This window comes from Ochlerotatus camptorhynchus, unplaced genomic scaffold (assembly GCF_037179485.1).
Source record: "Ochlerotatus camptorhynchus isolate MF236.1 unplaced genomic scaffold, CSIRO-AGI_Acam_v1.1 ptg000336l, whole genome shotgun sequence".
Taxonomy (NCBI): Eukaryota; Metazoa; Arthropoda; class Insecta; order Diptera; family Culicidae; genus Ochlerotatus; species Ochlerotatus camptorhynchus.
Window position 1 is genome coordinate 805,228 of NW_027040824.1, and position 14,553 is coordinate 819,780.

Consider the following 14,553-nt stretch of genomic DNA (forward strand, 5'->3'; position numbering starts at 1 on the left):
CTTCGCAGACTACGAGGCTGGTGAAGTGTGGCCATGGATCGAGTAGAGTGGAGACGACTTCTTCAGACAGCAGAGGACAACAAGGCCTTAGCCTGATTGGTAAGGTAAGTATGTTTTTCTTCAAATTTAACTGGCTTCTTGAACAAGATAGAAGTAGGTGTTCGAAGACGGATTCCAACGTCGACGGCATATCCTAAAGCAGCAATGAGCAGAATATGTAGACCAAAAATTGAAATAGGTGGAACAAACAAACGAAACAATGACTCAAATTTATTTAGAATCAAAACACATGCACGCAATCTAATACCAGCAACTAAAAGAGCCAAAATTCCTTTATCGAATGGCATTGTTAGTTTACGTAGGTATATTTTGATGCTCGAGAAATTTGTGTTTAACGCCATTGTTTGCGTTTGGTTTTTCACCTATTTCAATTGTTGGTCTAGTACTCTCCTTCCACCTGCATGACTGAATACACTCACATCTTGATATTTTCTACTATATTAGAGAGAGTGGCTGCGTGCTTACTAAGATTTATCCTCTCTTGGGGCTTGCCAAATAGAGTTCTAAAATTAAACTGCGTACTATCATCGATGGAGATTACCGCCATTATAGTTTTCATGCGAGTCTGAATTGATTTATGGTCATCACTGATTAATTAATCACTTATATCTTCGATTTATTCACATAATATTGCACCAAATTGTTCAAATTGAAACTGAGATTGTATCAACATTTTGCTAACTAATGCGTAATTAGGACTAGAGGTAAAATTATCAATTGATTAACTAATCTAAACCTCCAATTTAATCAACTAACAATTTTAGCTGCAGAACAGTTTAACAACAAAAAATTGGCATATATAGCCTTAAGAAGACGTTTTTGCTTTTGTATGGTGTGATATGAGGGGCTCGGTGGCCTTTGAGCGACCTATTTAGCTTACTAAGCAGAAAATAATGAATTTAATCGCAAGTCCCTCAACATTTAATATTTGTTAATCGCTTTATTTGTTACTATGAATACATTGGAATAAAGACAAACCGACCATTGGTGTGTTGTTTTAAAAGGAGCTCGTTTGCCTAGCGGCAAACGTTTTTGCTTACTGATCAGAAGACCGTGTGTTTAATCCCAAGCTCCTTCGCATTATAGGACCGTTAGGATATCAATTCAGCTTATCGTTCACCAAAACGAATCCTGCTGCAAACTCAACCCTTTTATCCAACTTGTCAATAATTCCTCGTGGAAGTGCAGAGGATTTCTTGGCTTCCAACATAGCAGGTATCACGTCAACACATTCCAACCCATTCATTTCTTGACCTGCGATCGGGTGCGGCCGGCACTGGTATTGCCTAGTTTGAGATCACCAGTTTTAACACATTGAGGATGAATGGTAGTCCCAACCATCGTCTATTAGTTCTCTTTGTAATTACAGCTGATCTGGCAATAACAGAGTAGCAAACCGCGGGCGATCAATCATGCTCATGAAATGATCTTGAAACTAATTGCGTCGCAGGATATTTCACCTTTGAATGGGAGCGTTTGTTCGTTGGCAGTATACACTGAGCAAACTCATAATATTCACGATGCTTAAGGACATCTCCATTTTGAAAAAAAATAACTTTGATAGACTCTCTGTTCACTCCGGGATAAAATTACCTATCGACTTGAATTTTCCATTGGATGGTCGTCTTATTTCTATCAACCAAGTACTTTTTCTATAATTTTAAAATTGTCCACAATTTTACAATGCGCTTTATTGTCATTTGATGTCCACTATGCAATACATTTTTTCTTCCCGTAGCTGAAAGTATCAAAATCCACCAGCTTGAGTCACCCAATGGAGCGAAAAAATGACACCAATCTCCGCTTCATAAATACTATCTCGAGCGTATAATGTGAGCACTTTTTCCCCCCCTGTAGACGAAGGATTGTGCAAAACGACACTCACGCTTTGAGCAACAACAATTAACGTTATTATTATTATTACTCGATTGCTTAGTTGCTCTTCAACCAATTCTTCAGAGCACAGCCGAGCAACCAAGTGAACTCATAGTTGTATTTATAGGCCGTCGCTTTATGTAGACCAACACCATCCTAGATTAAGTAATATCACTTCACCACCATGTAGTGTACCGAATCTCACGATTTATAGAAGTGAAAGTAGATTTAGGATCGGTTTTACAGTGTTTCTTGATTTTACTACAGATTGAGGTACAGATTAAACGGAGGAGCTTTTTGTTAAACAATTCATAGCCACAACTCCCATTGGATTTGATTTCACTAATGAACAAATCCACGGAACATAAACTACGATCATGAAAATCGTGATAAATTAAACCTTGCGAGGTTCGTTATAGGCTTTGAACAGTCAGTGGCGTTTGGATACTGTAAAGTGGCGGTATTGAGTGTCAACATACTAGCATAAAGTAGGTCACACTTACTAAACCAAACCAGCGTAGAAAGACTCGAGACGTGCTCTAGTGAGAGCAAATTACAAGATTTCTGCCATTTCCTCTAAGCTCAAGCATGCATCACACCGTGACTCCTGTATAAGCAACAATGACCATGTTGTGCTATGGACGGAATAATTCTTCAAAAGCAAACTCATGTTCCACCATGACATTGACCATCGACGTCGGCGTCGTATACCGTCACATACAGTCGGAGAACATACCTCAATCGAACGAAGGCAAAGCAGTAGCCATAAAGTATTTAACCCTCTCCTTCCGATGGCAGCACAGGTGATCCCATGCTTTTCAGATTAAATAGTCAGTACTTATTTAAGCTTTTTCATGTGCTGATAATTCTCGTGCTGTTGGAAACTATCACACTATTGAAAAAAAATTTAAAAAATTATTTATTTTGAACAAAAACTTTATTCAGACTGTATGGAACATCTTTTGTTCTAGTACTTTTTTCAAAAACACATTTTTGCATCTCAATACAACGAAAAACCTTCTGGGGTGGAAAGGGTTAAGCGGGGGAGTAACACACCGAATCCGATTGCGTCATAGACCATCTGTCAAAAAGTGTGAAGAGTAAAGCGCTGCTACTTGAAAGCAGACAGAAAACATTCTTTGGCTAATGCACACTGCTTTGGCAGGGCGTGCGTATTAAGTCTCTGTTCCGAGATGTTCGCTCAGCCGAGAAGGTCGACTGAGCCGAGTGGAAATTATGATTTTGGCAATGGTCTGTTTCCCATCCATACCGAAAAACACTAGTAGCGAAATTATGGATTCATATGAAATAATGCTAACGAGCATTTTTATACGATATGTACACACACTTTGAGGTGTGAACGATAACCTTGTAAAACCTTTTTATTTTGGATCTCCGAAAGTTACGTAATTTTCCCTCTCATGCGTGAATCTTTAATTTATGAAAACATAGACATGGTGGACTGACGTCACACTTGCTTATGTTACATCCCCCAAGGATGAATGGTATATTTAGAAGTCAAGGTCACGGGATCCAAAAATATGAAAGCCGTTGGATCATAGCCGTTCTTTTCCAAAGGGAAGATACTTTTCGGTATCAATGGAATGAAGCCGATGGAAGCAGCTGACTGACGTGCATTGAACTGTACACATAACACACCGAATAGTGACGTTATAGTAAACTGTTCCTGGGAAAAAAACTGAACGTTATATCGCAAGTGTGGAAATCGTTGCTGATTTAAAAAAAAAATACGAGTATAGAGTTGGAGCTTAGATTAGAATAGATAAAATTAAAATAGAGTTCTTTTGATTATCAACATAAAAATTCAGTGCATCATCAAAATCTACCACGCCAAGAACCAGTAATCGAATTCCATTCCTTTGTGAGTTTTTTGAAAGTATATGTTTTACCACTAAAATTGATTGGTTATTATGATGTTTTCCAATACATGTTATAAGACAAATATTTATTTTTATTAGCTCCACATCTTGCGATGTTTCTGTTGTAATGTATGAAGTTAAGTAGTTTAAAGTATTATTAATTAGGCGCACATGACCGTTTTCACTACAGGAGATACCCACGGGTTTGTTCCATTGACCTTCTCAATTATACCCAACTTCAGAAGTTTGTTTGGTTGGTCTTCAACTTGTGCACGAAGAGCTATTGGGACGCGACAGACGTCCATAGGTGTTAACACTATCGTCAATATGTATGCGTAATTTAGCGCCTAGACATTACTTAATTATTAGTTGGTATCTTTATTAACGAAATGTTACTCGAACTACATTTTATTACAGGACATTTGTCCACAGCATTCTCCCTAAAATGTTGAACAGACCAAGTAACGCTTGGCAACCCAATCAGCAAGACTCCAAGCTGTTTAGCTGTATCCCAAGTAGCACACATCTGTCACACAAAGTTGCAATAGGACTAAAATGAGTTTTATAGCAGTTACCTTAACCGGTTTGTGACAAATGCTAGGGATCCCGACCTAGCAAACTTTGCTCTTCGTCTTTCACTATGTAGAAACTGGTGTCCAAGCCATGCTCCTTGCCTGCTACTAACTACTACAATGTCAGCATCGAAAGTACACATGATATCCAAGGTGCCACGCTGAGCATATGCCGATAGCTGTTTGGTAGAATGACTCACGTTTCTGATAAAAGCATTCTTATTCTTCGATGCACTGGTACATACAAAACTCAGGTAATCATGACATTAATTTTGTTTTCAATAATTAAATGACATAATGGGATTTGCCAAATAACGTAAATACTTACACCGCATGTAGGCCCACATGATGATGTTGTACTTGCTACCTGAGTCGGTCAACATCTCAATCAGTACATGACCCACTTTACACCAAATAATTTCATCATGGTTGTCGCTAATAGCGTAAATGAACGAGTCCAAACTTTGATTCTCTGGTCGCTTTCGAATTTGGCACGAACGATTCCGGACTGCTAATGGCGCTAATTGATGATATCTTAGAGCGATATTGATTCTGGTAATCGACGGGAATCCCACCCTTGCGCTTTCTCGACTCTGGCGTTTCGACATTATGCTTTTTAGGAACCTTGGGTACTGCTTGTACCTACACCAGCGACAATCAACCGTGGGACGATTATGTAGCCAACGGGAACCATTGAAGCTGGATATTTCTAGAGCATTTAGAAATAAGGACTTCATTTTGGCGATAGCAGCGCTCGTAGTGGTCGGATATAAAATCTTTTGACAGCGTTTTGTTATTTGCAAACAGTTCTGTTCGGTCTATTTTTGCCACAGTTTGAAACTTACGTGGTTCCAAGATTAGCAATGGACGGTCTTGAATCGATTCTTTTGGTTCGATTAATCGATTTTTTTTTATCGATCTAAAACACGACAAAAATCGACAGGATCGATCATTTTCATCCGATTTTTGTTTCGATCCAACAAAAAAAAAATCAGTTCATTTGCATTTGCAATTTCATATTGACCTGTACCTGAAGTCTCACGTTCGGGCAGTTAAAATTGTGTCTGAGCAGATCTATAGTACCGAAAGAGTACTATATCGGCAGAATTACAAAGTTTCTTGCATCAGCCTGTTTTCCCACGTTCTGTCGATCCTTTTCGAGCATGGGAGAAAAACCGTAGTGTATATCCCCATGTACTTGTACCCCATTGCTCTAGACTATTGATCAAGAATGGTAACAAGTGTTCCGTCAGAGAGGCTATTCTTCAAAACTGGTGAAACCACTCAGAATCGATATTGGCTCAATGCAAAACGCATGGCGCAATTGGCTCTCTTGGGATCCCTCTCGGATGAGTTTTGGGATATCTGAATCAAGTACTTTCCGCACTCCTGCTTTTACAATCCGACCATCTAATCGTTTTGTTTCATATGTTAATATTTCGTTTTTTAAATCGTTCATTTAATGCCAATAAAACGAATATTGTAACCTGTTAAATCACTTACCTAATCAAGTATGCTGAACAAAATCTTCCACAGGTAAAATGAAATCAAAATATGTAGTAATTTACTATATTCTCACGTAGATCATCCGGTAAAGAGTTCGATCCGCGGTACACGGTAAAGACCGTAATTTATGGAGGCGGTAGCAACATGGTTTGGGATTATTTTTCTTGGTATGGAGTAGGTCCCATTTTTCGTATTAATTCCATCATGACCAGATTTGAATACAATGAGAACATGCCTCTTATATGGCATTTACAGCAAGACAACAACCCAAAACAATCTTCTAAGTATGTAAAGGAATGGTTTCGTGCAAACAAAGTGTCGGTTATTTCATGGTCTAGCAAATCTCCTGACATCAACCCCATCGAAAATTTATGGAACGAGCTTAAAAGAAAGTTATCTGGTCAAGCATTTTCAAATAAGGATCAACTATGGACCACAGTTCAAAAAGAGTGGTATGCTTTACCAAAGGAAACTTGTCAATGCTTGGTTGAGTCAATGCCAAGAAGATTGAACAAGGTTCTGCTTAACAATGGAGGGCACAGCGGTTACTAAGCGTCATTAGTCTAATACAACTTATACGTTTATTTTCAAGCTTTCTATACTATAGTTTTATGCAACACACCTATTTCACTGATCAGGCATATTTTTTATTTGATACTAATGAGTGAATAATTTAATGTTTTAACTTTGAGTTTTCTCGTGCAATTACTTAATTTTTATTACACTAGCAAATGCTAAATTAGGTTCTTTCAATTTGAAAAATATATCGATTTTTATATATCATCTGAAAGAACTTCGTTTTCTGAGCACAGCGATATTTTTTTTCAAACCCACACACTTTTATCTCGATTTTTAAATCAAAATTTAAAGCAAAATAATAACTTGACTGTTTGACACCAAACTGACAAACTGACAGCTCACTCCCATACAAAGTGACAACGAGGGGCGCTAATAAGGTGATTTTTGCAAATGTAATCGTACTTATTTAAAATAGTTCCAGTGTACCAAAATTGATGAAATTTTGGGTTTGGGTTCCATTTTTAATGAAGATTACGAATATGCATTTACCTCAATACCTTTAAAGAACTCAATTTTAAAGACGAATAAAATGAAGTTGAAATAACTTAAATTTCGCATTTATTTTTCCTACACCTGTATGCTCGCCTATATGTTACATTCACAACATTTATTGCGTACGTACTACACAATTTATTTCTAAATAATATCAATCATCACACTAAATGACTATTATAGGTGAAATGTCATAACAAGATTGCTTAAATGTAAAGTAATATCAACTCTAGACTGAACTTGGCCTAATTTGCACCAACTTTCATATGATCCGTTATATTTGAAACATTGTTGTGCCATTTTTAAAAATCAATCGATTCATAAGATCGATTCAATATGATTGATTAAATCGGTGAATCGATTATTTTCAAGAAAATGAATCGATTCACTAAGATAGATTCTTGCCTCAAGATCGCCCAATACTATCCGAGATATTCATCATGCAGGAGGAGAAAAGAAAAACAGTTACCATCAACGTCAACTGCTGGATTATCCTAAAAGTACTGTGGCACGAGCGATTAAAAAGTACAAGGAAACTCTCACAACTGCCCGCAAAGTGCAAACCAAGCGTTCGGAGTGGAACCGTTTATCGTCAACTGCCGTTGAGGGTCATCGAAAAATCAAGGCTAATCCCAATTGCTCGGATTATGATTTGGCGAAAAAACTGAATAAAACCCCACTCTACTGTGTGGAATCCGTCTCCAAGAAGGCTACAAATGTTACTGAGCAAGTAAACAACCCAACCGCAGCCTCCAAAAAGAAACAGTGGCCAGAAACCGGGCCCGTAAGCAGTACGGCCAGGTACTAACGAAACTCGATGGATGTGTCTTGATTGACGATGAAACCTATGCGAAAGCCAACCGGGGTACAAATTCTACAAGGCTCCTGCTCGCGGCATGGTTCCTAGCAGATTCAAGTTCCTCTTCCCGGATAAATTCACGAAGAAAGTTATGATTTGGCAAGGGATTCTGTGGCAAGAAAACCAACCTTTTTGTGACGGATAAGACTACAAAAGGGAGTGCCTCAACAAACGGATTTTACCCTTTATTAAGTCTTATGATGGTCCGGTTACGTTGTGACCAGATCTATTCAGCTGCCATTACAGCAAGGACGTGCTACAATGGTACAACGATAGTGGAGTTCAGTTTCAGTGCATCCCAAAAGAGCTAAATCCATCAAATTGTCTCCAGTTCCGTCCAATAGAGAAGTATTGGGCGATAATGAAGCGGAAACTGAAGATGAAGGGAGCAGTCCCCGAGCATTTACGATTAACAAAATGAAAGCAAATTGATATTAAAGTTTGCAGTTCCTGTCATAATGAAAACAAATTTTGATTTGAATTGTCGCGAAATAAGTCTGATTACATATTGTTCTTCAGTTTTTTAAAATGATAGCCGCTTAACTTCAAGTTCTGTTGTTAACTTCTTGTTGAAAATTGAACTAACGATTATTGTTTAATTGTTTTGTTGAACACATTTCAGGTCATTCGTGACTACTCCGGAGTGATATTTGAATTCAAATCTTTCAGCATGAGAAGCATTGATTCAACAGTGTAACATTTTGATCTGATTTTTACTGTATTAACCGTTAAATCAGCCACAATAAGATCAACTGGAGTATTCAAAATAATTTACATTATAATAGCAAATTTTGATTTGAATTTGATCTCCAGTTTTTCTCGGGTCACCAGCGACATTGATCGGATGAAGAATTGGTAGAATCAGCTAGCCAAGCCCGTGACTGAAAAAACGTGTGCGCCGCCGGCTGATGAGCGGCATCAACAGAAAAGTGCGAGAATTTCTTCGAAATAACGACGAATGATTTGTTTCAGTTATTTTCATGAAATAAAATGATATCACCTTTGTTTCATCCTTGGAAAGTTTTTCGATTGAAGGAAAAGTTTAAAAAATACACGCATTTGAAAGTGCCCCATTTCTAAATGATCTAGCCTTTACGTTCCCACGAATAGCGTCCAGAACATGTCCTATACCGGGGACATGTTGGCCAAGTTCACAAATGATGTTGCACCGATAGGTAAGTGTTGACAAGGTTTGTTAGATCTCCAAGATGGGTTTCTCTCGAAGTTCTGGTGCTGCAAGCATTACGATTTTGTCAATTACAGCTGAGTCAAAATTCCTGAAGTGGACCACTGATTTTTCACAAATCATTGGATTCCGTTCAAAATACGTCTATATATTGCTCTTACCACGACAAACAATAACCCAAAATATTTCGGCAAAATTCGCATTTAAACAAAAGTTATAAACAATTAAGTTTTTTTGACCCTTTTTCGAAAAAAAATCTTATCTCTAGATCGGGCTAATGAATTTTTCTCCAGTTTTGATATAATCACAAGAAGACATGTTTCTTCCAAAATCACTAAAATTTATTCATCAAAAATGTAATTTGTTTATAATAATTACAATTTTTTATAAACAAATGCAATTTTTTTGGTGTTCCCCGCACGATACAAGATTGATTTTTTTTTAGAATTGTTCCTTGACTTTTTTCCCATACAGAACCGTTTCAACATTTTTGTCACCAGTATTGGGAGCCGAGTTATAGCAATTTTTGTAACGCGCCGCACCAAGCGCGCGGCGCCGCGACGCGCCGCTCGCGCGCGAGGCGAGTCGCTACGCGCTCTTGGTCCGAACTCGTTTCCTCGTTTCATCTTTCCCGTGTCTTTCCCGATGCGTGAACGCGCGAGCGGCGCGACGCGGCGCCGTGCGCTTTTTTATTTGAAATTTATCATGAAAGTCATCTTCTAGAGACTTTTAAAACTCTTTAAGGCGAATGTTTTAAAGCTGGATTTGTTGCCTGTATCTCTTCTAATAAAAAAGATATACTCAAATATAGTAAAAAATATGAATAAATTCAAATTGATTTTATACGAGTTTAAAAAATAACATACCTCCAATTTTTTCATATTATTGAGAATAACATACGCCCTTTCAAATGCTGCAAAAAAACTTTTTTTTTGTTTGCCCCAACCAGAGATATTAACATTTGAAAACTGCATATTTTTAGTATAAAAACTTCAATAACTCTTGATCGGCGAAAGATATTGACAAGCTTTGTGCAGCAAAAAATTGCGCCTTCTTAAGATCTAAATGTTAACTGAAGACGCTTTTGCTGAGAAATTCGAAATAAGAAAACTAGAGCAAAACAACTTTTGGAGCCACCCTAACTCAATTCAAGAAAATAGCTCTAAATCAGCCAATTTAAGAGATACAAAAAAGTTATTTTCAACAAATTTGCTTGAAATTAGCTTAGCTATAACTTTGCCGAAGAATGTATACCTTAATTTATTCAAACAAAAAAGTTAGATTTTTTATTTTAATGATAATAGGAACCACCCTAGAATTCATTGTCATAAAAATGAGGGCCTAACTATAAGGAACAACTTTGTAGAAGAGACTTTTAGTCTAAAGTTTCAATTTCAGGCTCAAAACATATCATTCCACCTAAATCTGCATTCTGGACCACTGTGCATTGTTTCAGTATTCCTTCTTGCCATAGGTCATTGTTCGAACTTTCCTTCGGCCCATCATCTTTTGTCTCCCAAATTCAATTTCCGCTTGAAATCCTTCAGATAAATTGCAGTTGAACCCTTTTTCTTCAGTATGTGCTTCACAATTGACCAATATTCCTCAATTTGCCTTAGTTCCGGAGTATTGGCCGGATTCATCTACTTGGGAACCACTACTGTGACGCCATTTTTGCTGTACCGCGCTGTTTGGTGGAATTTGAGTTGTTGCAGCTTGCCATGTCCGGACAGAATAAGCAATCCACATCATGCTGCTCCAGAAAAGGCAGTAGTCTGTTCCGTAGGCACTCCTCCTGAAAAATTTGCTGGTTCATGGTCTCAGAAGTAACGAAAGTTTCGCTTTTCAGCCCACAACTGCAGATTGCTTGCCAGACAAGGAACTTTATGGGGAGTTTTGACTTCTTTTTGATTTTACATTATTCCGGGGCACTCTTCCGGTCAACCGAGGTGTAAAATAGACCGGGATTTTCGTTTCGGGCGTGCAGGATCGAATCGCGACGTGCTTTCTTCGGTGAAGCTATGATGTAAACAAATGAACTTATTCTGATAGCCAATGCTTAGTGTAATTATATACACTCTTAGCTTGATTCAGTGAAGTTTTGAAAAAAAATTGGTCAAAAAATGCCTAATGGCAGGATTTTTAATGTGTCCGGATTTTTTCGTGTTCAATCTTTTCCAGTCCTGAATAACAAAATGTTTCTTGACATTTTATCCCATATCAATTTTGACCAACTGGCAAATAATCAAAATTTGTGGTATTTTAAACTTACGTTTGTGTTGAGTTTAAAAATTAGTCCCAACAGCTATTCGTTATACGTACCTGAAAAGATAAAATTAAAATAAATATTATAATTTGTTCAAGTCAATTGAGTTTAAAAAAGTTCATGAGATTAACGGTGATATTTTAACGAAATACGTCATATAAAGTAATTGTAAAATTATTTGAATGGACGAACAATAAAAGTAATAACACTCAGAGGTGCAGCCATTCGTTTGCAATAAAATATTGTTTTTTTTTTAGAATTATGAAACCGTTTGATGCTATGATGATGTTTTGTATTTGTTAGTTACAAGAAGATGATGTAATTTATATATTTAACACATACAATCGGTCAACTTTCGATTTGGAGACACACAATCAGCAATTTTACGATCAGTGAATATTCACTCTTCAATCTTTAATCTTTCTTTATTGGGAGCAGGGAAAAGCCCATTTGAGTGGAGTGGAGCTACTTAAAAGCTTTTTATTTCTCAAATGGGTATAAAACCTCCTCATCTTTTCGCATAAACAGAACAGTACATTACAAATGATTCAGTATTAGCTAAAAATTTAACAAAATATCACCTTATTCTATTTCTTACTACTACCTTTAATTTACTAACTGAGCATTTCAGGGACCGTTTTTTTTTTATTAATTGAACGTGACATATGAAAGTCGAAGACATGGTAACAACGATTGAACACACGACACATACTACTAAAAAGCTCATTATACCCAAAATTAGTACGGAATGTCGATATACGAATAACTTGGTGAGAACGGAGGGTACGACGACGAATATCAAAATTCAACTTACGCAACACTGCAAGAAATCTATGTGAGATTGAACAACATCCGATATGAAAGAAGCATTAGTGACATTCCTACGAACCTCCAGAACCTCCAAGGTCAATTAGTTTACAACGATCTTCATATCTATCATGATTATATGGATCAATCCAAGGCAAACGCCGAAGAGCAAAGCGAATAAATGTATGTTGGATAGCTTCTACTTGCTGTATGCTGTTCTGATAGTAAGAGCCCATACCACAACTGCATACTCCAAGGTTATATATCCTACTTGATCTTTAAAAGTAAGATTCGAATCTAAGAGACCACTCAAATCCTTAACAGTAGATTCTCTCTTTAGAGATATTCCGGCAATGGTGTAATCAAATGAAATGACAGAGCGTTTACGTCCAATGGAAATTACTGAACATTTGTTGGCATTCAAACTCATGCGATTAGTTGCGCACCATTTGGAAAAAAAAGGTTAAGTTCTTTCTGAAGGAAATGTGCATCTGCTTGACAGGTTATTACGTAAAAGAGTTTGAAGTCATCGGCATACGAGACCTTTAATCATTTGAGCCCTAGATTGACGTCATTCAGGTACAGCAAGAATAAGAAAGGTCCAATATGACTGCCCTGTGGAACATTCCCTCTCAGCGCAGATCCTATTGTCCAGGCCCAGGAAGTTGTGACCAATGTCGAAGATAGCGACAAGGTGAAAAGTGCACGGGAGTGTTAGGAAAATGTTGTCACCTCAGAACCAGCACCCCAGAACCCAAGAAGCGTAAGAGGATTCGATTAACAATGAAACTCTCCAACGTGTCCTTGGTGGTATCGTCACTGCACAGGATGAACGTTTCCGTCTTCATCTTGTAACCGCTTCGGGCCGATCGGCTAATATTAATTGCTTTGGGTTGACCTTGGCCACACGCTGCATAAAGTCAAAGTCTTTCTAGAGCTGCTCGTTGTGCCAGTTGCATGATTCCAGTTCCGGGTGCGGGGCCGCGCTTACACTGGCTACTTGTTCCACGTTGGAAAACGACAATCGTTAGTACAGCTCCTCAATGATAAAAGGCATGCAGCGCGATAGAAGCTTCAGATCAAGTTTTAAGCAGGTGTAGAACGTCTACCGAGTGGACACCTTAGCTTTCTCGGATCTGTACTGGAACACCAGCTTCAGGCACTCCAGATAGACATCACACAGCCAAAAGTCATGGCATGCGCTGGTGGTTTGGGAAAATTCGTACTTCTCGAAACCCTTGTTGCACATGTGGATGCAGTTGGTCAGCCGGGACAAGATCCAGTGGTCGATGTTGCACTCGGAGTCACTCTGTAGCGTGACTATAAAAGTATTTTATAAACTTCAAAGTGGAGCGTGACAAACTTACCAAGCCCTGCAGCACGTCGTACTGCTTCTCGTCAGTGAAGTACATCAGCGCAAACTCCTCAGATTGTTGTAGAAAAACCAATAGCCCAGGATGCACATAACGTCCAAGTTGATTTCCCGTTCCTGGGTGTCGCACGCGCACAGGACAAACCACATCGCGTCCGTTCCGCACTCCAGAGTACTGTTTGGGGAGTCTTGCTGCTGACCGGCCTTGGCTTTTCGATCTTTCCCGAGTTCAGGTTGGAATCCTGTATTGCTGCAGGTGCAGGTCCTTCAGCGAGATGGCGGTAATCACATCCTTTGGATCGAACTCACTGGCGTCCGTGAGCATTTATCCCGCTGTTTTTTTTATTTATTTTTTTAATTATTATTATTATTATTATTATTATTATAGTCACTTTAACACTCTTGGGTCATTCGTGACTTGTCCGGGGGTGAGATTTGAACTCGTGACTTTGGCGTGAGAGCTATGGATGTTAAACACTACGCCGGGGTCGCCCACGTCTCGCTGGAGTTCCGTGGCTCTGTTCGCGCAATCTCGAAGGGTTTTCTTTACTTGTGGTTTCAGCAAGCAAAACAAAACATACGAGCTGTCAAAATACCGGGTTGCCAAACATGTCATTATTCACAAACACGCAGCGTTACTGTTACGGCGACGGTTACGTTTTGGACCCTTAAAAGCAAACTCGGGTTTGCTGTTAGAGTCAGCTTTAAGCTGACATTAGTTTTATTAAATATAAATTCATGTTGCATGACGTAGTTTTTAGGTGACTTACATTTCTAGGCTTTTACGTTCAATGTCCGTCTGCTTGTAACAAGTGTATTTTTGTTGTACAAATTGAGCCGCTGTGAACTACTTTTACAATTAGTATTCGTTTTAATTATAAAAGAAAATGGGTTTACTTACTACAAATTAGAACTCAATTCTAGGATAATAAATTGGACAACGCGTTTGAAGAAAGTGTACTTGTAAGATAATGGTATATATTCAATACAGTATGACAGTCGAGTAACGCTGACAGTCCGATCTGGCATTTTCGATGACACTTCGCTGGACAGCTATGCTGCACTGTTTACCGGATTGGATGCGAGAGGGACTCGTAGA

At 38.3% G+C, this 14,553-nt stretch overlaps 1 protein-coding gene across 23 annotated transcripts in view; it reads right to left on the reverse strand.

Moving 5' to 3' along the window:
• The window catches only part of tmod (tropomodulin), a 212,476-nt gene that overhangs the window by 65,023 nt on the left and 132,900 nt on the right, over window positions 1-14,553 (reverse strand). The window lies entirely within an intron of this gene.